The 26,554-nt window shown below is 42.1% G+C and overlaps 1 protein-coding gene across 2 annotated transcripts in view; it reads right to left on the bottom strand.

The window, feature by feature from the left end:
- KHDRBS2 (KH RNA binding domain containing, signal transduction associated 2) overlaps positions 1-26,554 on the bottom strand; it is a 1,516,682-nt gene that overhangs the window by 14,152 nt on the left and 1,475,976 nt on the right. The window contains exon 12 of one of the 2 annotated variants that reach the window (XR_011203854.1): positions 11,344-11,437. The exons of the other annotated variant lie outside the window; for it this stretch is intronic. The gene's annotated coding sequence lies outside the window, so the exon portion shown is untranslated. Of the gene's footprint in view, positions 1-11,343; positions 11,438-26,554 lie in introns of those variants that run through there. 2 annotated transcript variants of the gene reach the window in all.

The following is a 26,554-nucleotide window of genomic DNA, read 5'->3' as shown; positions in this document are numbered from 1 at the left end:
GGGGATTGATCACCAACATCGGGGCAAAGTATCCTGAGAGTGTACATGATTCCTTTATCTTCCACCATAGCACCATCAATCAACACTTCCAGGATGGACTATATGGAAATGGCCTACTTGTTGGTAAGTACAGAAACCTAGTTATATACACACAGCACAGCAACCCTGTAGGACACACAACACATACACCACTACATTGACACATGGCCAGGAAGACACTAAGGTTGTGACACTGCTAGTCATGTTTGATATCCTGGCCCAATGGGATACACACCAATGGACAAATGACAGATGCAAATAACAACAGATGCCACTCCAGAGCCACAAGGGACCAATTTAAAACCACACAGTGATAATGACATGGCCTTAACTGGCAGTACAACTTGGAAGATGAATCTTTAAAAAATACATCAATAACACTCAATCACACACCCTTCCAAGCAATACGTACTGTGTAAGGGGTGTGTAATGTGTTTCACTGCAGGTCAAACACCATGAGACACATAGCATGATGACGATGACTCAAATGAAAGTGACATGGAATCATTGAGGCAGTACCAACATCTCACATCACTCCTGGGCTGACATTAGGAAGTGGACTGTGCTAAGAACACATATTTATGTGACAATATTGCAAAGTGCACATTGCTACACATACGGATTGAGACAATTATACATATATACAACAGATGTACAGGCATATAAACCTTCTGACACTCAAACCTTCACCCCCACAACAAAGTTAGCCAGCTCACCTGGACCGGGTTCAGTAGTGTAGGTACACATTTGCACATGAGCCAACTTGGTGAAGGCACAAAAATAGGTTTACATAGAACGTGTCACACATGGGATATTTGTGCATTGTCAATTGTGAACACTTCAGTGCTGCAAACTTAGGGAGATGTGTTGTACATTGTCACCTAGCCAAATCAAAGGACCTCCCTGTTGTTTTTCACATGCTATTACATATGTTGAATTGGATGGGATGTTCAGGCCACATAGTGCAACCGTGTTACCACCACAGTAGAATCGATTGTGTGTGTGGAAGTATCATGTCACCTCCAGTGAAGGCACATGGACACTTCTTTCACTTGACATAATACATGGGAGATACACAATGAACTGCAAGTTTACAAAGATACCACTGATATCCAGTCAATTAGTCAAACAACAGTTTAGATAAATAAACAACCTAATGCTGAAAGAACATCCTAGAAGCCTAGGATCCCACACAATAACACAAACACAGAGGAGTCACAGATGACACAAGAGAACAACTGCCATGCAAAGAGATAATCAAGGTGCAAGCAACATCCAAATATTTACACTCATTTTCTCTTTCAGCTGTTCAGGGTTATGAGATCCAGCCATGGACCATGACCCCATTTGCAAACCTAAGCACAGCAGCAGAGTGTGCCTATAATGAGGCACATTGGAGGACACACACCATAGTAGAGAGGACTTTTGGCATCCTGAAGTCAAGATTCAGGTGCCTCGACATCACCAGAGGCAGCCTCTTATATTCACCTGAGATGGTCTGCAAAATCATTTTGACCTGTGCCATCCTGCACAACATTTGTGTAAGGAGGAACATTCCCCTCTATAAATCAGACCCACAAATGCCTGAGGAGGAGGAAGAGGAGGATGCTGTTCGTCAACATGAGGGAGGCCATCCAAACACTGCAGCAGGATTGCGTCGGAGACAACACATTGTACAAAACTTCTTTTAACTCTAGTTGCCATCCCTACTTTCTTACCATGTCATTACACACCCCACTTCATCACTCAATCATGGTCTGGGTAATTATTTATGCATCATGTGATCCCTAGGAAACATAATTAGAGTTTAGCCTCATAGAGCATTGCAGAAATGCAGATTAGGATACTGAAAAAGCCACAACACATTTGATGGGTATGAATGTACAGCCAACATCACACACAGTGGAAAAGACATATGTCCTGTCCATTTCACATGTGAAGGGCAAATTCAGAGAACCACAGCTATGACACACATCCATGTTGCCAACATGGTTCATTGTAGCACATGACAGACAACTAAGACACAATCAATCATAAGGTAAAAAAGTGTTTCATACATGAGGCAGTGGATGTGCTATTGCATTGGTAACAGGAATGTATGACCACACCCTTGACAGCAGTAAGTGTGACATCAGCTATCTTTGCAAGGAGAATGTGTGACAAGGAGTCAAACTACGCTGAAAATAGATAGCATGAGTGCCCCAGGTATGACAAGCACTGCTCACAAGACATGCCCTGCGCATTCCATTCTAGGTAATAAGTCCTGCCACTGCCATGTTTTAAGTCTCTCCCCACCCTTCTTTAGGGGGCCCTGTAAATGTACTATCTGTACCCTGATGACCATCATCTACAGACTCTCAATCTGACTCCTGTGTGCTTCCCTCTTTAGCTTGGCATACCATAGTCATAGATCATCAGTCTGCATGGACTTCAGGTCCGATAATGCAGTGCCTGGTAGTCAGTAGGACCTGTAATCAGCTGTCCATTGCTTCCCGTGTGAAAGGTCCAGTTGGCCTTTTGAACTTGATTCTCAACTACAGGACTTGTGAAAGACTGAAGCTACACACACCTGTGAGCACTTCCATGCACCCAGCCATTTGAACCTGCACTGCCATTGCTGCTGCCTGGGACTGCTTAGAAGCCGACATTTTCTGAATATCCTTGTTTTACATTGCCGTATAATCATGAGTATAACAGAGCCCTTGGGGGATTATGTAACGTTGCAGACCACAGCACAAATACAGTTTTTAGTTCCCACTGTGTTGTTCCAGCTTTTTCCAGTCAGAGTCTGCTCACTGTGTATTTGCCTAGTACATGTTTGTTACTGACAGAGTCTGCATCCTGTTAGCCTGACTGGTTTCTGTATTTGCGTTAACCATAGAGGTTCCCTATGGCTACATTTGTCTCATAGTTGCGTTCCATGCACTCTCTTTCCTCATGGGGTATTGTGTCTGGTAGGTCTACAATGAATCCTCAAACGTATAGTATAGTTTAATCAGTTTACTTATTGTATTATGGTCTGGGACATGTATTCAAATTGCCTAATCCATCCCACATCCTTTGTCTGGGTTTCATGTATTCATGAGTGCCAAACAGTGACAGTGTACTATGGCTGTATGCATGGATTTGGTACAGTGCCTCCAGCACAACAAACAAGGTTTGCTAATGTGTATGAAAGGACAAAACATGTTTGTGCCCTGACGGTCCACACACAGATTCACATTGGCCGCAACCTATTAAAGTAGCTTGCGTGGTGACTAGCTGTGAGATTAATCAGCACAGAGGCACTGATGTTCCCTGTTGCAGTTGGAATTTTAGAGGCCACCCTGTGTGCAAATGTTGTGATGAAACCTGCCTGTTTCCTATTACTGATCCATAAAGTTTTTGAGCACACCAAGGTTGCCCTGTTGTCAGCCTTATAAAAGTTCTGCAGTGCCATAGCTGGATTATCCCCATGTGTGTCGTCAATTTATCTTTGGCTTTAGGTCAATTCTGCTTTGAAGGATACTCTGTTAATGCATGGAATGGCTCCACAGACTCATGACTAGACCTGCACGTAACTGTGACAACATGGAGGCCAATTCTGACACAGGGTACACATGTCCACACACTTGAACTGGACACCTCTGTGCAATGAACCAATGGAAATGTATGAACACATGCAGCATGGTCTGCTGGTCCTCCACTGCCACAGGTGAAACATAGGTCATTTATATGACTCAGACTGTGGTGTACTATAACTTCTTTTTTGGATTGGTGTTGGGACTCTGTTTCACACTGTACCTACCTAGTATGTTCAAATGCTTGACTCATGGGTAGTATACAAACAAGTTACCAGGAAGAGGTATCCAACATTCCTGCACATGTATTGTAATCGTATTGTAATCGTATTTATATAGCGCTTACTACCCCTGACGAGGCGTCAAAGCGCTTTTCGGTGAGTAGCACGCTACTCTGGAACCCAACAAGAATTAGTGATGGATTAGTATCGGGAAATAATGAGTACAGTTTTAATATTATTATGAGTTAATTTGAGCCGCGGATATGAGAGTTTGTAAATTAGATTGACTGGAGTAATGGAGGGGCGGAGGAGGAAAGAAATTCAGAAGTGTTAATTGGGAGTATCTCCTTAATTTATTCAACCCAAAGGCTTGGGATGAGTAAAGGGGGATGGAGGAGGGAAGAGTATGTGGAAGGGTTAGGGAGAGCATAGTAGCAGGGTGAGATAAATGCGGGAGAATTTAGTAGGGTTGTGTGGGAGGTCACAGTAGTAGAGTGAGGTTTGGTGAGATAGATGTGGAAGCGGAGGGAAGAGCTTAGGCAGAGTTATTTAGGAGATGAAAGTAGTGGAAAGGATTTGGGATGAGTCAGAGTGAGAATGGAGGATAGTTTGATAGAGACATGACATATGATGATGGGTAGATAAGTGTGATAAGATAAGAGCAGGAATTCATAGATATCTAGTATAACAACCCACCCAGGAGCCATGCAATGACCCACAAACATGCCAAGAACAGAAACAACATATACACATACATACATTCATATATATATACATACACACACACATGAATACACACACATATGCACATACAATACATAATTAGAACCATGGGTAAAATATACTTAGTCAAACAGGTTTAAAGAGTGTGTGTGTGTATTTTATTGTTATGACATAGTAGCGATACATATTTTCTAAAGAAACTATACATAACTAGAAATATACACATACTCTGAAAAAAATATTTATCAACATAGGCATATGCAGTTCATAGTTGTTTGAATATGGTGGTTATGAAGGAAAGAGCCAACTCTTGAGTAGTTTTCTGAAGACAAGAAAGTTATCTGTGGCTCTTATAGTTGGGGGTAATGAATTCCATAGTTTGGCTGCTTGAACGGAGAAGGATGTACCACCTATAGTCTTTTTCTTGTATGGTGGTGTTCTAAGGCGGGGTGCCAATCTTGAGCGGAGGTTTCTTTGTTGGATGTATTTGGTTAATTTGTTTCTGATAAAAAGTGGTCCTGTTCCATGTATAGCTTTGTGGGTGATACAAAGCAGCTTGAAAGTGCATCTTCTGGCAACGGGTAAACAGTGTAGTGCAGGGGAGATGTGGGCTTGTGGCTTTACATGTAATAGTAGCCTGGCTGTGGACTTCTGGATAGGTTGTAGTTTTTTCATAACAGATAGAGATGATCCATGGTAGAGGCCATTGGCATAATCCAGTTTGGATAGAACAAGCGAGATAGTAGCTTGCACCTTGTATGAAAATCCGAGGTGGGGGAAGATGCGTCGTTAAGTCTTCAAGGTGATGAAGCTTGTTTGTTCTAATTTGTCCACTTGGGCATTCATAGTTAACTTGGAATCCATGGTGATTTCTAGGTTTTTAACTTCCTTGGATAACTGAGGAGGTGGTCCGAGATCGTCTGGCCAGACGCACAGAGGGTCATAATTTTTCCAGTCACCACATATGAGTATTTCTGTTTTGGAGGTATTTGGTTTGAGATGGCTCCAGGTCATCCACTGATCAACGGCTCTGAGGCAACTGAAGATTTGAGAGTTTTCAATGTTTTTGGGGCAATCTAATTTAAGTAGTATTTGTGTGTCATCTGCATAGTTGTAGCATGTGAGATGGAAATCATTGATCAGTTCTGGTAAAGATTTCATGTAGATGTTGAAAAGCAAAGGTGAGATGATTGACCCTTGGGGGACCCCTGCTTTTGTGAGGTAGGGTTCATATGAGATGGGGGGCGAGTGGATGATATTCAATCTTTTTTGAAGATAGGAAGTAATCCAGTTGAGAGCAATCCCTTGTATGCCGGCTTCGTGGAGTCTTTGAATTAGGGTGTCATGGTCAAGCATATCAAAGGCAACCGAGAGATCCTTAGAAGTAGTGCAGCAACTTCATTTTGGTCGACTGTGTTTTTTAGATCATCCCAGATTTCAATGAGTGCCGATTCAGTGCTTCTTCCTGGGCGGAATCCAATTTGGAAGTCTGAAAGTATAGAATTGTCATCAATGAATTGTGACATCTGGGTGAATGCTGCTCTTTCTATCAATTTGCCCAGGAAAGGTCCATTTGTGATTGGTCTGTAGTTGTTGGGGTTTTGTGGGTCTAGGTTTGTTTTCTTTAACAAAGGTCGTATGTATGCCTTTTTCAGGTCTACAGGAAAAGATCCTGAAGAGTTGTTGATGATTTTTCTTACAGGTGTGGCAGCAGAAGTAGATAGAAGAATTTTCTTGAAGAATTGTGGTGGGCAAGGGTCAAAAGGGCAACCAGAAGGTCTGCTTGCTTTGACCAAATCCATAAATTCATCCTGGGATATTTGTTTGAAGGACTGAAGAGGTTGTGTTGGTTTATTCTTAGAGGGTATTTTAGGAAAGGGGTTGGTGCTGATGTTTTTCTTCTGTTTTAGATAGGAGTCCAATGTGTCCGTCTTGGTTGTGTAGTGAGTTGCCAATTTGTTTGTGAAATCTTGAGTAGTGGGATGACTTCCTTCCATGCATGTAGGTTTTCGAAATTCATTGAGAATTTTATAAAAGTCCATGGTTGTAGATTGAGCATTTTAAATTCTGTCTGAGTAGTAGCTTTTTTTAGCTTTTTTGATTGATGATTTGTATATCCTGTTAAGTTTGTGTAGCTGCAGTTTGTCTTGACTGTTGTTTGTTTTGAGCCAGGTCCGCTGCAACTTTCTGATTTGTTGCTTCATCTTTTTAAGTTCTGTGTTTCTCCGAGGTGTTGGTTTTCTTTTGTCGTGTTTAGTTTTTCTGAGTGGTATTAGGATATCAAAAGCTTTCTGTAGCCACTCATAAAGTTTTGGCACATCATTAATTGTATCTAGATCTGTGTTGGCTGTTAGTTGTGTTTCTAAGTCATCCAAATTGAGTTTGCTCCATGGTCGATAGGTGTATGTATGTAAGTAGTTGTGGGGTGTTTTGATATGTGGAGTTGTATGTCAGAATGTTATCAAATGGTGGTCTGACCAAGTGATTGGCATGATGCTATGAATAGTAAGTAGTTCAGGCTTAGCAAAAATGACATCTAGGATGTGACCAGCGATGTGTGTGGGATTGTATACAATCTGATGTAGGTTCAATGCGACTAGGCCAGTGGTGATAGCTTTTGGATGGGGTATATTGGGTTTGTCAAACCAAATGTTTAGATCCCCAAGAATGCATAGGTTGGAGTATAGTGTAATAAGGTTTGAGACTGTGTCTAGAAAAGCATCTGGGAATGTGGAGTTGTTAGGTGGAGGTCTGTAAAGGAGGAGAAAGTTACAGGAGGAAGTCTGAGTAGGGTGGGATCTGGCAAGGAGGGCTTCACAACCTTGTATGGAGATGTTGTCTGTTTTACTGAGGTTTAATGCCTGTTTGAATATAATAGCTAGTCTACCTCCTCTCTTGCCTATACGGTTTTGTGTGATGGTTTGATAGCCTGGAGGAACGGCTTTGTGCAACACTGGGGCCATGTCATCCCCCAACCATGATTCAGTTATGAATAGTAAGTCAGGTTGTGTGTCTGTGAGCAAGTCGTAGATGTGGTGCTTGTTTTTTTAGAGTGATCGAGCATTAATAAGCTGGCAGTTTAGAAAAGGTGTGGTAGTGTTGTTTTGTTTAGGAGAAGGGTAAGTAGTATAATGTGAGCTTGAAGCAGGAGTGTTGCTAGTTGTGATAACTGTTTGAGGCTCACAATAGTCTTGCTTTTCAATATAGTGTTCCTCTTCCAGCAGGTTGAGGAGGCATTTTGTTGGGTCTGTGTGTGCGGGTGGTGGACTTGGTGGCTGAGAGAGCCATGAAGAGTGTACTGTTTTTTGTAGGGTAGTCTTATTATGTAATAGACAAGGGGATGCGAGGTTGCTATGAGTGGCATGTTGTTTATTTTGTTTGTGTTTGTTTAGTGTGGATGGAGAATGAGTTAGGGGTGGTGGAGGAGCATGTGGATCATGATGTAAGGCTCTAAATTGTGCAATGGAGGAGAGGTGAGTGAATGAAAGTTGGTTGGGGTGCTTGTGATAGGTGTTTGTGAAGGGTGAGAAAGCAGGGGTGGAGATAGGATGGAATTTTTTGTGTAGTCCTGAGGGTGGGAGTGGGTATGACGATAAGTGTAATGTAAGTTTGTGTTGCTTTGATGTGCTGATGTTTGTGGTCGGTATTGTTTATGTGGAATAGGGAGAGGGGATATTGGTGTAGTTGTTTTTGGTGAGGGACTTGTATGTGAGTTAGTGCTGGTGAGTGGAATTTGAGTGTTAGATGGGGTGTTGATGTGTTTTGGAGATGAATGTACGAGGTGTGTAAGAGGTGATGGATGTGTGTCAGGGGAGTTAGTGTTAGTTGCGATGAGTGGAAGAGGTAATATGTGTGGTGGAGTGAAATGTGGGGATTGTATGGTTTGTGTAGTTGGTGAAGAGAGGGGAAGAGTGTTTGTAGATGGTGTGTTTGAAGGCAGGGTTTGGGCATTGTTATGATGACAGGTGGTCTGTGTGGAGCAAACAGCGGATAGTGTTGTTGGTTAGTATGAGCAGAGAGTGTGTATCTGGAAGGCTGAGACTGAGAGCAATGTATACTGTAGTTTTGGGTTGTGTGGGTAATGGCAGGTTGTGTTAGTGGGAGTGGACAGAGTATTGTTTGCTGTGAGAAGGCAGGTGTTTGACTGTAGTAGTTGTGGGGGATATGTGTATATGTGTTGTATAAAGGGTATTGTGTTGGGTGATGGTGCAATGCAATCTGTCTGTGGTCAGTTTGTGATGCATGAGTTAGATGCCTTTGTAGAATATGTGTTTGCATGTTGAGGGATGTGTAAGGGCTGGAACCTTTCCTGGTCAATTGAGAATTGGGCAGCATTTCTGTCCCTAGTCCCTACCTCTCCCGAACAGGCCTAAACAGGCAGCTTCCCTTGTCCTCTCCGCCCTTAGCCTCGACGCCCAGGCTGAGACGCCCTGAGTCCTAGCCTTTAATAGCCCTACTGGCCAATAAGAAGCTGGTCCTAACCCTAGCCAATCCAATTTCAAGCCCTGATTCAAACAACTAATGGGAGACCCAGCCCTAATCACCAATCATAGCCCTAGAACCAACAGCCAATCAGAATTCTCAGCCAGATCCACCAATCACTTCCCTAGAACCAACAGCCAATCAGATTCTCGGCCCTATCCACCAATCACAGCCCTAAATCCAACAGCCAATCAGATTCTCAGCCCTATCCACCAATCACAGCCCTAGAACCAACAGCCAATCAGATTCTCAGCCCTATCCACCAATCACAGCCCTAACACCAACAGCCAATCAGATTCTCAGCCCTATCCACCAATCACAGCCATACAACCAACAGCCAATCAGATTCTCAGCCCTAGAACCAACAGCCAATCAGATTCCCAGCCCTATCCACCAATCATAACCCCAGCCCTGAAGCCAGCAACCAATGAAAGACCATCTCCCAACAACCTATCACAACAACATATGCAACAACCAATAGGAACTTATATAAGGAGCAAGTTAACTGAAGTCCAGTCCCTGTGGTCAGGGGGAAAGGCAACTGCTCCTCTATTCAGAATCTCCTTGGATACAGACAGGCTGAATCCACACTTCCAAGCTAGCAGAGTCTACTTTCCAGGTAAGGGAGAGATTGTTTAAGAAACAAACACTGGAATACTGCTGGGCGCGCACTCTGAAATCGGGCTTTTTTAAAGGCAAAAATACAGGGGGGCAGACAGTTTTTAAGCACAATTTAAATCACAGAAACAGATTAAAACAGTCTCCTAAAAACATGCTCTGTGAGATGTGTATAGCCTTTTTACTTAGAAGAGAAAAAGGGGTGGGGGGGTGCCACAAACTAGCAAGGCAATTCACGGCCAAAACGAATAAAAAAAAAAAAAACTTTAAAAGAGGCCAGGCTGCCTGAAACACAGAGAGTCCACAGTAAAACAGACACAGATAGCTGAAATAAACACTTTTGAACAAATAATACTGTTTACCCAGAAAAATCTCAGGGCTCCTTACCTAGGTCTTTTTGCAATCCTTGAACACTGGGCTGTATCAGGACACAGGGGAGATGCTCAGAGGCTCACAAAATGGAGGTGGCTGTCTTGGGCTTCCCTCCACAAACTTAAGGGGCCAGAGCAGGTGTGGGGGGTGGGTCTCAGGTGCAGCAGGGACTCAGGGAGCCAATCAGCTAAGTCCAGTCCCTGTGGTCAGGGGGAAAGGCAACTGCTGCTCTATTCAGAATCTCCTTGGATACAGACAGGCTGAATCCACACTTACAAACTAGCAGAGTCTACTTTCCAGGTAAGGGAGAGATTGTTTAAAAAACAAACACTGGAATACTGATGGGCGCGCACTCTAAAATCAGGCATTTTTAAAGGCAAAAATACAGGGGCAGACAGTTTTTAAGCACAATTTAAATCACAGAAACAGATTAAAACAGTCTCCTAAAAACACACTCTGCAAGATGTATGTAGCCTTTTTACTTAGAAGAGAAAAAGGTGTGGGGGGTGCCACAAACTAGCAAGGCAATTCACACAGTCACGGCAAAAATGAATTAAAAAAACCCACCACTTTAAAAGAGGCCATGCTGCCTGAAACACAGAGATTCCACAGTAAAACAGACACAGGTAGCTAAAAGAAACACTTTTGAACAAATAATACTATTTACCAAGAAAAATCACAGGGCTCCTTACCTAGGTCTTTTTGCAATCCTTGAACACTGGGCTGTATCAGGACACAGGGGAGATGCTCAGAGGCTCACAAAATGGAGGTGGCTGTCTTGGACTTCCCTCCACAAACTTAAGGGGCCAGTGCATGTGTGGGGGGCGGGTCTCAGGTGCAGCAGGGACTCAGAGAGCCAATCAGCTAAGTCCAGTCCCTGTGGTCAGGGGGAAGGCAACTGCTGCTCTATTCAGAATCTCCTTGGATACAGACAGGCTGAATCCACACTTCCAAGCTAGCGGAGTCTACTTTCCAGGTAAAGGAGAGATTGTTTAGGAAACAAACACTGGAATACTGCTGGGCGCGCACTCTGAAATCGGGCTTTTATAAAGGCAAAAATACAGGGGGGCAGACAGTTTTTAAGCACAATTTAAATCACAGAAACACATTAAAACAGTCTCCTAAAAACACACTCTGCAAGATGTATGTAGCCTTTTAACTTAGAAGAGAAAAAGGGGGGGGGGGTGCCACAAACTAGCAAGGCAATTCACACAGTCACGGCAAAAACAAATAAAAAAAAAACCACCACTTTAAAAAAGGCCAGGCTGCCTGAAACACAGAGAGTCCACAGTAAAACAGACAATGTGATGGCTTACCCTTGTAACATTGTCATAATCAACCGTCCTCTATCTATCCTGTGCAGAGTTTGTCATGGGAGATGTTTTGTCCCCAAAGTCAGGGAAGTTCACACAGCATAAGACGCTATGGGTAAGAAAAACACATATCCTGACTGATGTACCTCAATGAATGGCATCTGATGGTTATCCACATTTACAACACGTGCATACAAGCACATTATGCAAAACACGTCTTGTGACGTTCACACAGAGGCACAACAACAATTGAAATAGCCAATTCACAGACATATACACATTGGCCATGAGTGAATGTATTAGGTTGCGTAGCCTTGCTATCCTCTATTGACGCACCACCTGCTCAAACTAGGGAATACCAATTTTTATTCCAAATGTTTGGGTTGCTGTTAATCCGGCACAACAACATGAATATTACGGTCCGCAGTAGTGTGGTCTGCCACATGTGCCCAAACACTGGAACACACACAGCAGGCCCTAACAGCCTATCTCTGTATAGTTACAGCTTTCATGTACTTTAAAAATGAGAAAAATGACACGAACACAGTTAAAGACAGATATTTTTACGCAAATGCATCAAAAAAGACGAATATGTGTCAAATTTTGCCACATGTGCGTTGAAAAATGACGCTCACATCCATTGTACATCCATTGGTCTCTAGTGGTAATTCCAACACTGCACCCAATGAAACTGGTTATTCATGAAAAATATATTGATCTTTGAATGCAGGAGAATTTTTAAGTATTTGCGTGAAAGTATTTTGACGCAAAGGCCATAAGCATCATAAAGTTTTACGCATCGTAATATAAACGCACCGCATTTGAGACAGGAAGTGATGTAATAGGATATACTGTTTACAGAAATGGTACAGTGGGTGTACTTTCACTTTCACTTTGCAGTCTGTGATTCTTCTAGATTGTGTGGCTGTGTTGAGAGTTGTGTCTGTCCAAATTGTGCTTTTGTCTCCTGTGTGCCATTCCAATTGTCATCTGTTGTTTCTGTAATTGTCTCATTAAATCAGTGTAAGTGTGTTTTGCCATTTTTTGTGTCTAATTGTTTCTTTGTACTGTTGGGAGTGTGTAGTGGGTATTGTTAGTTGGGGTATTTTTGGGCTGTTTGTGGGTTCTTTAAGTTTCATTTTCCTACCTCCTTTCCCTGTATTTTCCTATTTACCCTTTCCTATTCTTATTATTTTTGTCATGTTGGGAATGCCATGTCTGGGTAGAATGGATGAGGAGGAGCTGGGGGCTTTCATTTGGCTGGTGTGCCACTTCCTCCCCCTGATGTTAGTGGCTGGTGGCAGGGTGATACAGGGGGCAAGGAGGCTCAGGTGGTCCAAGGTGCTTTTCCATCTGAAAAGAGTATTCAACAGCCAGCGCAACAACCACCAAGTCAAGCAAAGCTGGGCTGACCTTGTGGCAAGACAGCAAGACCTGCTAGACCACCTGGGTATGGTGATTGGTGGCCCTGTTGGTGAGTACAAACCAGACTAATGGGCACATTTGAATGCTCTCTAGTGACAGTAGCAGAGTTGTTTACATGCTGCATGCAATGTTTGTGGACATGTGGAATGCAAGTTAAATATACAGTGGCCCTGATTTATCCAATATTTGCTACACGTTACCGTCATTTGTTGACGCAAAAGCTGCACAAACTTACAAAACACAACTTGATCTTGTAAGTTAGTGCTGCTTTGATGTCAATAGATGATGGTAATGCGGCTCAAACATATGTTTTATTCATGGTCTGTGAGTGTCCCAGGATTGAGGTGTATTTCCCATGCTAAAGCAAGGAATGAATGTAGTCCCCAATTATTTGGAATACATGTCTGAACTGTATTCATGGCCATACATACAAAGTTCTTCCTAACCTCTGGTAATATCTTAGGCTGATCCTTTGACTTGGTTTGTTTAGCATTTAAATTAGAAATGGATGCCAAAGTAATGCACACGGGATAATATCTAAATGTTTGGTGTTACTTTCCATAGCTGTAGCGTAAAAACATGACGCAAGTGCTACACATTAAAAAAAAGAATATCTGGCCCTATGTTCATTGTTCCTGTGTGTTTTAATTTGCCTTGGGCACAATTGCTGGTACAGAGCTGATCCATTTGCCATCTGTGTCACTTTATAGCCAAGCAATGTTTGTAAGTTAATGGGTCATCATAGGATCCCTGAACTTGGTGAATGCATGGTCAGGACCCCTGACTGCTACCATCATACATTTAAAGTGACAAAATAGTTTGCTAGTCTATATTTGGTACACCCCTGCTGATCTAGAGCAGTATATGTGCAATAATTAACTTCTCAGTATGAAGGCTGTCACAGACATGGGTGTATGCTAAGATCAGCAGACCAGCTTTCCTGTGACTGCTGCCATTCCCAAGGTGCATACAAATTGAGACCTACCTCATCAAGATTGCCACAGTACTGCATATATTTGTTTGTTGTTTTGATTTAGATAAATGGCCAATCCATGTTTAGCGTAACATTGTCATCAAGTAACACACAGGATCCCTGCCATCATGGTGTCATAGGGGGCATCTACGGCTCTGGGTACACTGGCAACGTGGCATATGTAACCAACAGTCAACACAGGCCCATATATAATGGACCATAGAAAACATAATAATTAATGAGCTAATCTCAACCCACATGAGCATCACACAGTAACTGATTGTCCCTTGATGCACAAGCCACATTACCTGAGCGACTGGTATTGCAGTGCACCAGGAATGTGGCTTTGCATGTCTCTCATATCAACAAATGAGGAAATGGAGTATCCTCTATAATTAATTATGCACCCAACTGAGTAATCATGTTTGTCACCACATGATTGTTAGGGCTAGTGCATGTGTGCATATGTGTGTCTATCACTGACTGGAGTGACAGGGTCAATACATGTTTGCATTGGTATGTCTGGTGTGGTGTCTGGTGGGCATTTGCCCAAGGGGGCCATCCTTGCCCACAACAGCCACCACAACCATCATCACTACTCCGACCACAGTTGCACCAAGGATGAGAGCCACTGTTGCAGGTCCCTCTACATCTTCAGCTCCAGGCCCACAGACAGCAGCTCCTGCACCGCCCCCTCCAAGCATGGCACCGGCACCAGCACAACCAGCATGAACATGAGACGTGTCATGCAACGACTGTTGCGCAGGATGGACAGGCTGCAGCAGGAGGTGTCCCGCAATAGCAGGAGACTGCATGGGATAAAGAAGATCCTGCAGAGGGCAAACTTGTGACTTTGTGACCCTCAGCCATGATTCCCTCCCCTCCCTCCTCTTTCCTGGTTCTTATATTTTGTGGGTATAGGGGGCTTAGTGTTAGGTTAGAATAGGTTGTTAGTTAAGTTAGTATAAGAGGGTTGGAGAGTGGAGGAGATTATATTTTTACATGCGATTTTTTTTGTTGGATGATGTTGGGGTTTATGTGTATAGAAATAATAGAAATACATAAAAAATATATTTAAAAAAAAAAAAAATATATATATATATATATATATATATATATATAATTCACATAAACACTCGGACTGCAGGAACACCACACAGCGGTCCCGGGTGGGCTCCGAGAGGCCCTAATAAATCCTCCAACTCTCCTCCAAATAACTCATGGAGTAAGGCTGCTGCCGAAACGCGTTGGATTTGTGTGCTGAAATAAATTGATTTGCACCTTGGAGGTGTCCTGGGTCTCCTGTTATTTGGAGGAGAGTTGGAGGATATATATATATATATATATATATATTTGTTTAAGATAAGATAGTATGTGTTTAGGTTAGTATATGTTCTACATGTGTCCCGTCATATAAGGGGGCGGGGATTGATGTTTAGAGTGTTTAGTTAAATGTGATAAGTAAATTTAGATTAGGATAGTTAGGGCAAGTTGTGGGTAATGTGTAGTTAGGATAGGTTAGGTTAGTTAAGGTGTTTCCCCTAGTTTTAGTATCCTTTTTTACTGTTAAATAAATATTTAGGTACTCCTTTCCAGTATGTGTTAAATGCTTGGGGATCAGGGCCTTGGCATGGGTGAACAGTGTCAATTTAGTATTTGCATTTGTGTTCCATCCTGCATCTAAATCCCATTATTGACATGGTTATTCCCAATTCCATTTGGGCTGTCACATGGGCAGCTACACCAAAGCTATTTCTCTATGCATCTGCCATCCATTGCACTCGCCGCTCAAGGTTACTTTGGTTCCCAATGTATGGTTAAGTTTGGATCTGTGTTTTCAATCTGTCATCGTTTGAGACCAGATTTGGAATCTTGGGCACTGTGGTACGTCTGCCTGCAACCTGATGTTCATGTGAGTGATGGTATAATCTTATGTAGTATTGTATGCATATCTCACACATATCATTTCTTATATTGTACTCCCAGGTTACATATTTGTCCGTACACTCGTACATATCCATTCCTGTTGTATGGTGTGTGTGTGTGATGAAAGTTTATAGTCAGATGTCACATACATAACGATTATTTAGAAGGGAATTTTTAACACATTGATTTTCTGCTTAAACATCCCTTGAAGTGGACTTTTTCAGTCCAACACAGCTTTATACTGTTAGTTTTCTATTTACTTCAGAAATAACCCTCAGGAAGCGCAGATGATGACACAATCCAGACCCCAGTGCATAGTTATCAGCCCACAATCTTTCAAGGCAGTTGTATTGACATTCTATGGCCATTGACATGTGACATACAAAACTAATCTCCTACACGGTTGATGTGTCACATTACAAAGTTGTGTAAGTGCTATTTATTTGAAAGTGCTGTGGTGCAATATTTACATAGTCCAGGATTGTGAGTCCATTAGTGTGACGCCTTCTATTGTGATACTACACAGGTGCAATGGAACATGTCATTGGACATGCTGGGGTTAAGTGTTGTACAGTGCAGAGGAACATGAACTGCCAATGAGGTAGTGAGAGACAATTATAGAGCATAGTGTCAAGGTAAACAGTTGGCTGGAGAACAGTGCATGTGAGTAGCTGTTGCAAGACTGGTATGTTAACAAGCACAGGACCTAGGATATAAGTGCCCATTTGGCATGGACTTGTGCTACCAGGTACTCTTACGTGTGAAGGTGATCTGTTTCACGTCTTCATCTTCTGATGTGTGTGTCGTCTTCTCTGCCCTTGGTGGTGGTGGGTTTGAAGGGGCAACACACACTTCAGTGTTTGAAGACGTGGAGTCAGAATTCCCAGTAGCTGCTAACTGTGGGGATATTAAGGGCAGTACTGCAGCAAGGAGGAGCTGCTGGTTCTTAAGTATAGCAGATACATCACTGTGGTAGGCAGCCAGGTCGGCCCTGAGGGGGTCATTATTGCATTCGTGCACGCAGTGAAAGGTTTGGTGTGCGAGGTGTTGTGGCATCTCCCTTACTGCAGTGCTGATTTCCTTTACACTTTGCTGAAGTTCTTGCAGGATAGATGTTTGCGCTTGCATGGCTGCTGCCTGTTCTGCAGATGACATCATGCACGAACGCATCCCCCTCAAGGCTGGCTGCCATATTTTGCATCTCCACCTGCACCTCCATGGCCATCTCCTACTATCTCCTCTCAAAGCTGGTACCAGTGTCGTCAGAGTCCTCAGCTGGGTTGGAGCTGGCAGGTCGTACAATTGGGGTGGTGCGTGGGTTACTCTGTGATGGCTGCTACTTCTGTGCTCCTCCTTCTGACTGAAGGTGGGGTCTGGAGGGTTCCAAGAATATCTTGGAGGGTCTGCTGGCTAATGTTTGTCAGCTCGTCATCCATGTCATCAGGGAAGCCCAGGAAAGGCATAACCCCTAAGAGAGCCATCTTCCTCTGCAATGAGATATTGTACAATTAGTGTGTCTGTGTTGTGGTGTTTGAAATATGACGTGCCGGACTTCCTATCAGTTGCACATTGTGATCTTGGTTCCTGTTCATTGTTCCTGTCACTAATATAGGCATTCTCCCAGGCCTATGCCCCACCTGCATGTCACATGTAGTGTGGGCAGTTTGGGGAAATGTCTGAGTCACATCCTCTAGGTGTAGGTTCTGCCCAGATTGTATGTTGCCACCTTATTGTCCTACTCAACCCTCCATCTACTTCCATTATCGTGGTGTGGCCTTGCGCTGGCTGTGGGTGTTCTTAACAATCTGAAACTGACCCAGTCTCTGATATTTCACATCCACCTATATGTTGCTGAGACCTAGCATATACTATGTATATCATTGGCATGGCACAATACAGGTGTCAGCATTGGCAGTGTGTACTGCTGATGTTGGGGAATGTGTGCTATATTGGATTGCTCTGATGGTCCTAGCAGTGTTCCATTTCCTCTTATGATTGTGTGGTGTGTTTCACTAGCTGGAAACATATGTCCTCCCCCTCAATGCTGTTGTCTTAACACTATGACACTTCAGATGTTGCATAGTGGCATTGCAGCTATTGTGCCACAGGCACAGGGTAGACCCTGACATGTGCAGCATGGGTATAACATTACTGCTGTGTACCTCATAATGTTACATACAATACCTGAGACTGGAAATTGAGCCCTAGTTCATGTAGCTACAATACCAGCTGTCGTGTGACAGCAGGCCAGTTTTACGTTGTACCCTACCCTCCTGGACTGGCTTTGCTTTTCCAACATCCTTAGCATGGCATAGCACCCCCATGCAAAGGTTGTTTGTGTAGTGTTGTGCTGTGCCCCGGGTTTTCCCTGCACAGCCCATGCCCCTGTGCTGTGCCCCTTTGCCCTTTCCACTACCTGATTTTAATGGCTCACATGCATTGTGTAGGAGGTATGTCCCCCCCGCTTGCAGTTAACAATTAGGCATTTTGTTCCCTATGCCTTTTACCCTGCATCTGTGTTGTATCCTGGTAATCTATGCTGTCCTGTCCTTGAATCCCAGTGACGATCTCCTCAGGGATAACCGCTGCCACCATCCCCTCCATGTGGTCCAGGGCCTCCTGCGGTGCTGGACTTCCACATCCAGTCTTCAGTGCTCCCTTCCTGTTCCTTGCCATTTTTTCTTTGGTCCTGCACTTGCAGTCATGCCAGCATTTTTTGCAATCGGTGACTGTTCTCCGTACTTCTGACACACTGTTGATCTTATCGACAATTTGTTGCCAAATTGCCTCTATCCTACCAATTGGCAATTTAGAGGTGACAAAAAGTTGATGCTGGTGTTCCGTCACCTCTTTCACCAGTATTTCATTCTCCTCTGCACTGAACCGACACTTCCTTGTCTTTTTCTCCCTCTCGTGGGTCTTGTGTGGGTACTCCTGGCTGGTTCCTGGTCAGTTGTCATCTTCCTGGGGTCTCTCATAGCTTCTGGGATCCATTTTGGGGCTCCTTTACACATTTTGCTGTGTTTGTGCAGCTTTTTGATGCTATTACGCTGAAAAAAAGGTACGTATCCGGTTTGTGACGTCGTAAACCGGATTAAAGTCATTTTCGCTGCGTTAATGTAATTTTTCTTTATGACGTGGTGCATTGGTTTGAGTAAAAAAAACTGACTCTAACCAGTGGTTTGCACTGCCGAGCGTCAAAGTATAAATTTGACGCCCAGTGACGCAGGTAAATGGCGTTAGCTGGCGTTAAACTATTTGACGCAAAACTGCGTCGATGCAGTTTTGCGGCAAAAAGCATAAATATGGCCCAATATTCTCTGGGGAGGCTCCTCCATTAGGGCGGAGCAGCGTTCCCCCTGCCCCCCCGCTAGCAGCAGCAGCCACAAACCTTTGAAAGAAAAAGAAAATTCACTTTGTTTATTGTCATTTTCTTTTAAAGGGGTGGGGCCACGGGGGTGACGAGCAGCGAGGGGAAGTGCTTACTTCCCCTCAGAGCGCATGTATGTTTGGCTGGCCATCTCAGGCAGTAGGCTGTCTCCACCCCAGCAACACAGTTGCCAGGTTGGAGAGAGCCTGCACAGGCTCCCAGTCTGCCTGGGAGCACCCTGGCTGGGTGCCCCCAGCCAATCCTGCCGTTGCTTTGAGCAGCGTCAGGATTGACTGCAGGGCAGGCTGGGAACCTCTGCTTGCAGCAAGATGGGAGAGGAGCAACACGGGTATGGCGAGGAGCGAAGTAAATGTTTTATTTTTTTTAATTTAGTTTAATGTTTATTCCAACCCCCCTGCATGCTGCCGGCCCCTTCCAAGCCCAGCGAGCTGCTCCTGAATATTCTCCTAAGGAAGAACAGTTGCACTGTCTGGAACACGTTTCGGCACCTGCATGTACATTATCTACAATTGTATAGTGCTGAATAAATGTGTATAAAGATGTTTGCCATATTTAAATTGAAGCTAAATTTGCTCTCCTTTGGCCTCTGGAACACTGTGCGGTAGTTCAAGTGAAGAGTAAACAATCAGTAAGTTTGTAAAATGGGTGGAATCTTTTAGATATGACAACTATGAATTTCCAGGTTTCATTATTAGTTTTTACTTATGAATTTTCATTCGCAAAACAGTCGTCCAAGTTGAAACAAATCGTGAAATTCATACATTTTCTTTCTCTTGGGATAAACAATTGCAAAAAGAAACAACTTTAATAAAAAAAATATAAAAAACTGCCATAAAAGCTCCCTAAAGGCAAGATTCCTCTGTTTGCAGTTAGTGGTAAAGAATTATTTTATCACTTTAAAATTGGCAGACATAAGCAAACAATCCTGTATTTCATGTGATTGATACGTCAATTTTAGGCTTGGATAATACCTTTCATAATAAGACTAGTAGCAGAGCAATGGCTGCAGTGATAATAGCAAACAAGCAACTCTGTTAAATTGCTCAACTGGATGTCAAAGAAAACAATGTCAATTGTGACTGTGAGAAAGTGCATTTTTTCATGGCATTTAATGCCCGAGTGCCAATTTAAGGGTGCCATCAGAGAGTGTGCTCCTACCTGTTTGGACGTCATCTAGAATGAAGAGCAAGAGAGCACTGGGCTACGTACTAGCTAGAGATTCATCAGGGGGTGAATCTACCAACTTCATAATACAATCTAGTTAGGTCAGAGCAGAGATCACTGAGAACCCGTGCTTCATCCCTGGTACCTATGATACAAGCAGCAGGTAATTCCTCAGAGAAATGTGTGATAGTAAAAGGAGTTCCAAACAGCATTACAGTTCAGAATACAGCACAATATAATTTACGAAATAATTTAGAAATGTCAGGAAACATATATTTAATAAAACACAAACATATTGAAAATGGATGGGGATATAGGATATGTGGATTTTACGGCAACAGCACCAAAAGCAAAGCACCAATTAAAGTGAATAATTGTGGTAGACCAAGACCTAGGAGCAAATTCAAATCAACTACAATGGAGCAGGGATAGGTAAGTCGTGTGGATGACCCAGGTCAAATGTTTTCCCTTGGCACATCGTTATATTTCAAGTTATCAGTTTCCTCTAGTAGAGCCAGACAGTATGCAGAAATACACAATGACCCCTCAAAGTCAAATATGCTGCCATTGAGGATTCACTGAAGCCATCATTTTTGGCATCAATGGATATGAGAGGGTCAAAGTTTGATTTCATCACTGCCAAGACCACTTCTCTCTCTCCGGTATGGTAAGTCTGAAAGCTGTAGTGAACAAAAGCTCAAGAGGGTCAAATAATTCTTTTAGGTGGTCTTTCTATAGCCTGCAATACCAGGTGAAAAACACAGACAATCTGGCAGTCTGTAGCCCAGTATGTCAAGCATGTCTTAGTCAGCTTTGGTGCCTAGTCCCAGTCCACCAAAAATCAGAAAATGACTATGGGCCGCATTTAGAACTTGGCGGAATTGTTACTCCATCACAACAGTGACGAATATCCCCTCCACCAAAATCTAAATCCCATTGATAATGGGATTTAGATTTCGGAAGCACCGTTGTGACAGAGTAAACCGTCCGCCAGGTTCTAAATCATCTCCTAGATGTCTTGATAATTGGAAACTCACATCTAATATTGCCTTAGACTTCCAGGTGATCAGGGAAGATGTCTAGTTGCCAAGTCTCTCGCGATCTAGGACTCTGACAAGATTCAGTGCAGTCCACTACCAACTGGCAGCTTTTCCTTCGACACAGGGTGGAGCCTTTCCTTGTATGCAAGAGGCAGTAAACAAAATGCCACTAAATTGATCCTTGAATGTCAATTGAAGTGTGTGGATGCAAGTGGAAAACCGGACCGCTTCAGGCTTATTTCCTCAGCAAGTAAAGCAGGTTTCCTCTTAAGTGTTTTTTCTAGATCAGAAAAGTTTTCAGATGTTGGTAGTGAAGTGACAATTTTCCCATTTCTCAATTCAGTGATTGTGAACTTTTAAATACCCAACGGGATATCATCAATTTCACCTTGCAGATTTACAGAAATAGTACACAGTTTGTGACACTCAAAGCAAGCTTCATAGTGCAGAGAGGCCTAATGGTTGAAAACCGATCTATAAAATTGGGGAGAGCACCTCAAATATAAGTTTTCCTTACAGCTTGTATCTTGGGATGCTTAAATGAAATTGTTGTTTTAACCCACTGTATCCTTCCTTACCATGGGTAATACTCCCAAATCTGACAAAGCTTACTTTCAAGAAAACAATACAGTGATTCTAAACACAACTTGCAAGGTCAGAATTTGACCTTAACTTCTACAAACCTTACACACTTTAGACCCACTACTTTAACTGCAGAATATGTTGAATCATCACCTCAGACTACATCACAAATGGCATGGTTAATATCAGTTACTAACTCCCCATCACAAGCAGTCAAGCACTGAACACACTCACTCATGTAACTAAAGAATAACTGCTGGACTATGTCTAAACGTTTTGCTTCACATCACCCCCACTTTGCTGAATTTGTTTTTTTTTGGCTTTAGGACTCTGTGCTCCACTGCTAGGCAGTGCTAAAGTGCTTGTGCTCTCCACCTAAAACATGGCATGACACATTTAATGTACTTGGAAGACACTAATGTATGGTATCACATGTACCCATGCCTGTGAATGAAATGCTACTAGTGGGCCTGCAATACTCATTCATCCCCTAGGCCCCCAAACTAAAGTAACTGTTTAAACATGCCTCAGGCCTACCACTGCATGCTGTAATGCCATTTCGACCTGGCAAAATAGACCTTTTGCTGGGCCTAAATCTTCCTTTTTAATACCTATCAGTCACCCCAAAGGAAGCCCTAAAGGCTTACAGGGTACAGGGCTTTGCATATAAAAAGTTGGACATGGAGGTTTACATTTTACATGTCCTAGTAGTGCAAAACCCCTTTCACTATTCTAAGGCCTATCTCTCCTATTGACTAACACTGGGTTACCTTATTAATATAGTTAATAAGAGCTAACTTTGGATTGGGAGAAGGTAGTTGTCATGTTTAGATCAAGTGAATTATAATTTACAATCATATTTAATAGTGAAGTCACATTTTAAGACTAAGGGCCTGGAGACTATCATGGCGGCTGGAATAATCCATCTCAAACGTGATGGATATTTCGTCCACCGTATTACAATCTCCAAAGGACATAATGGAGTCATAGTACTGCAAATGGGATAACTGTCACGTTTGTGATGGAATAACCCCGTCTGCCAAGATTGTAATCAGGCCCTCAATTCTTAAAAAGCCATGTTTAGCAATGACATTTTCTTCTCCTAACATCAATTTGGGTCTTCTGACAGTGTGCTGGGTCACACGCACAAGTTAATTTAATGACTTTTGTGGTTCACCCTGAAAAGGACTGCCACATAATTCAAAATCAAATTTATACAATGGATGATCTTTAAAAATATATTTTAAAGCTAAGGAAGAACACTATAATGAACAAAGTATATGAGTCTCAAATTCTACTAGTAAATTGCTCAGATTTTACAAAAAATTGGCAATGTTTAATATTGAGTAAGGCAAAATAGCAGTGCCTTCAAAAGCAATCTGGAATTTACTTGCAGAATATTTTGCCAACAAAATAAAACCATTCATAGTAGAATTAAGTATATCACTGAAAAATATACTGGTCAACTTCCCAAAACACCAACTGTATTTACCAAATGCTGGTGGCAAATTTATATCTGCAGCAGATATAATACATCAGGGTCCATTAACAATGCAAGTCCTGCTCCATTATTGAAGAAATTTACAGAGGATATGGCAGAGGGCATTGCATGCACCATAAGTTATTTATTGGACAGATGTTATAACCCAAAAGTTATGAAACACGTAGTGTGCTTCAACTATTTTGAAAAATCTGGGTTGGGCTCCTCTAACCCTACCAACTCTAGATAGATCTCCATCTTACCTTTTTAGCTAAAATCCTACATGTGAAATACTAAGGGTCTGATTTCAAACTCAGTGGATGGAATTCTCCATCACAAACGTGACGGATATGCCATCTGCAGTACTAGGATCTCCATTGGATGTAAAGGAATTGTAATATGGAGGACTGGATATCTATTTGTGATGGAGTATTCCTCTCTACCAAGATCTTTGGATCTCAAGAACCAGGGCCACCTGGCAGCCATATTCCCACGAGACCTGGCAACAGCAATTGAGACAGTGGAGCATGAGATCTTGCTACAGTATTTGAAAGAATGTATTAGCATTTCATGCAAGGTCTCGAAGCACAAACTCACTATCTAAAATTTTTCATCACAACCAGTCACCCCTGAATGTGGTCTCCCAAAGTGGCCAGGCCAATCACATTGTTCTTTAACCTATATATGCTTCCACTAGCACAAATGAATTGTTGCTAAACGTATACCAACCCCAATCACCAACTTAAAGTTCCTAGTAATAATTCTAAGAACAGTTCTAAACTTTCTGGAGTCCTTATAGCAATCAAAGGCTGGATGGTGATAAGCGGATTATGCTTAGTAATGAAGCAACCTATTTTCTGCTGGTAAACAATGATCTGACTGTCATTCATTTGCCATAATGGCTATCTGATTTAGGTCATGTTCCCACCTCTGTCAATATTGGTCTCAGTCTAGAGATCCTGTTCAAATTATACCTATAATTGTCTCCTCATGTACAGCCAATAACCAAATTAACAATATTCTGAATAACATGGCCTGATTTGAGCTTCCTAACTGGAATATGGCATTTTGGAGTAAACTGTCTTTGAATATACCATCAATGACTGTGGAAACCAAAAGTAGAGCATTTTCAACTGTTTATATCAAAGGACCATATAATTTTCATTTTTACTCAGTGATTTTTTGTAATAATTATTTTATGACATTATTTAACCCCAATTTTATTTTCTTGTTCAAATTTGTTGCACACTTAAAGGGCATATATCCCATTTGATGTAGTGCAAATTGATTGTTTCTGAAGATTTCAATGCTAAATTGTCCGTTATTGCTAATATGGGCGTCCTCTTTCCTGTCGTGTAGCTACCTTTGGTGATCACAGATGCATTGAGCTAAATAATAATCATATATGACCTTTTTAATGCACTTGATCCTGTGGATTATGGGGCTAAATTTATACTCTCATTTTATAGGAGGGGTCGTGCCTCATTAATCTATTATATTTGTTTGTCACAAGACTCAATAAGACATTTACAGGGAGTGACATTTTGGCTTCATGTTACAGAGAACACAGCCCTCCCGTGGCTTCACTTACACTCCCAACATCAAAAGTGTACCCTTAATCGCAACTTTACAGTGTTTGACTGTCGGGGCATCCTATGAACCTCAATCAGTTTCTTGTCTTCTTGCTTAGTAACAATCGTAATTACTTTTTAAACAGTCTTTCTGAAGCAGTTTGTGGAAAGTTTATCCTCTGCTGTTTTGTGGGAGTGTTATTGCATTAAAACTTCCCTAATCACGGCAGCGAAAGCACCAAAGATATCCCTGGATGGTTCAATTCAGAATGCTCCTTTGCCAACAGGAAGCTATGTAAAGCTGTAATGGCAAGTCATAGGGATCCCAAAAACTGGTTATGGCTCTTGCTCATTTTCTAAATTAATATTGAAAAGAAGGAAAATGGAGCTAGACAATGAAAATTGGAATTACCTTTTGTCAGCTGCTTAAAGAAAGAATCATATGGCGTTTTGTCTATTGTAAACTACATCAGCTTGAATGACAATTTACCCTCATCCCTCACCCTGACTGAGTCACATGGTGTTGTCAGACTCATAGTTAGAAATGATGAGTTAGCAGTGGGGTTGTTGGTCTGAGATCCAATTTAAATAACAATCATTCCTTGTTTTGAAAATTGCAATTCTAGACTGATCTTATTTAGATATTCTGGAATTGTTAATTTCTTCTTCTTCAGGCATCTCTTCAAACTATTCAATGTGTATGTTAAATATCTGGAACAGAATTAAAGTAACTGTCCACTGATGGTTGCGGGCAATTTTATTGGAACATTTGAGCTCTTTAGTGTAATTAATACCATCATATATATAGAGGATGAAGAGTAGGGTATTACCAAGTTAACATCACCTCAATTAAAACACTCTTTTGTATTGGCATTAAAAGTAGCAACCATCACAATGTCACAAGGGCTGTGAGCTTGTAATACCCAAACTCCTCAGATAAGGAAGCAGTGTATGCATTTAAGAGGGGGTTAATATTGGCAAAATTGACTATTTACTGCAAGATTTATACCTATGGTGCTTTATCTATGATATGGAAGTTGTCCCAAGAGGGGGTAGTGATCATAATACTTTATATATAGTACATAATGGATTTCTTATCACCTATTGACCTTATCTGATAACGCCCCTGAAAAACCAATTTCTTATACTAATAATGAGAGGAGTGCTATATGGCCATATATTATGATGTGCCCTGATGCAGTAGCTTAAATCTATGCTACCTTTGCAGATAGCTTGGAGCCATATGCTTTTGCTACAAATATGCAGGTCCCAATTACAGAAATTCAACAAATTTAATTTGAAGAATGAAAAGCATTTTTTCAAAAGGAAGTAAAGCCGCTGCCACCTCTCAGACATAAGGAAACATGGTTTGATGCTAATTGCAAACAAACTAGTTTCAAACCTATCTTCAGTTAAAAACAGAGATAAGCAAGGTACGCAGGAAAGCAGGAAAGAGTATAAAGAGATACAAGCTTTTAGCAGAAGGAAGAGGAGGAAAACAGGTAGCAAATACATTAAAGAGGAAAGATACTAATGGGCTTATTTACAAGGACTTTACACCACTGTCACATCATTTTTTTTACACAGTGGCACACTCTGTGAGCTCCATATTTACATTGCAACACATTTAGCCAAATGTATTGGTTTTCAGGGCCTGCATCCAAAAAAACCTGT

The sequence above is a fragment of the Pleurodeles waltl genome, chromosome 5 (assembly GCF_031143425.1).
Source record: "Pleurodeles waltl isolate 20211129_DDA chromosome 5, aPleWal1.hap1.20221129, whole genome shotgun sequence".
Classification (NCBI taxonomy): Eukaryota; Metazoa; Chordata; class Amphibia; order Caudata; family Salamandridae; genus Pleurodeles; species Pleurodeles waltl.
This window is presented reverse-complemented; position numbering and strand designations above follow the sequence as displayed.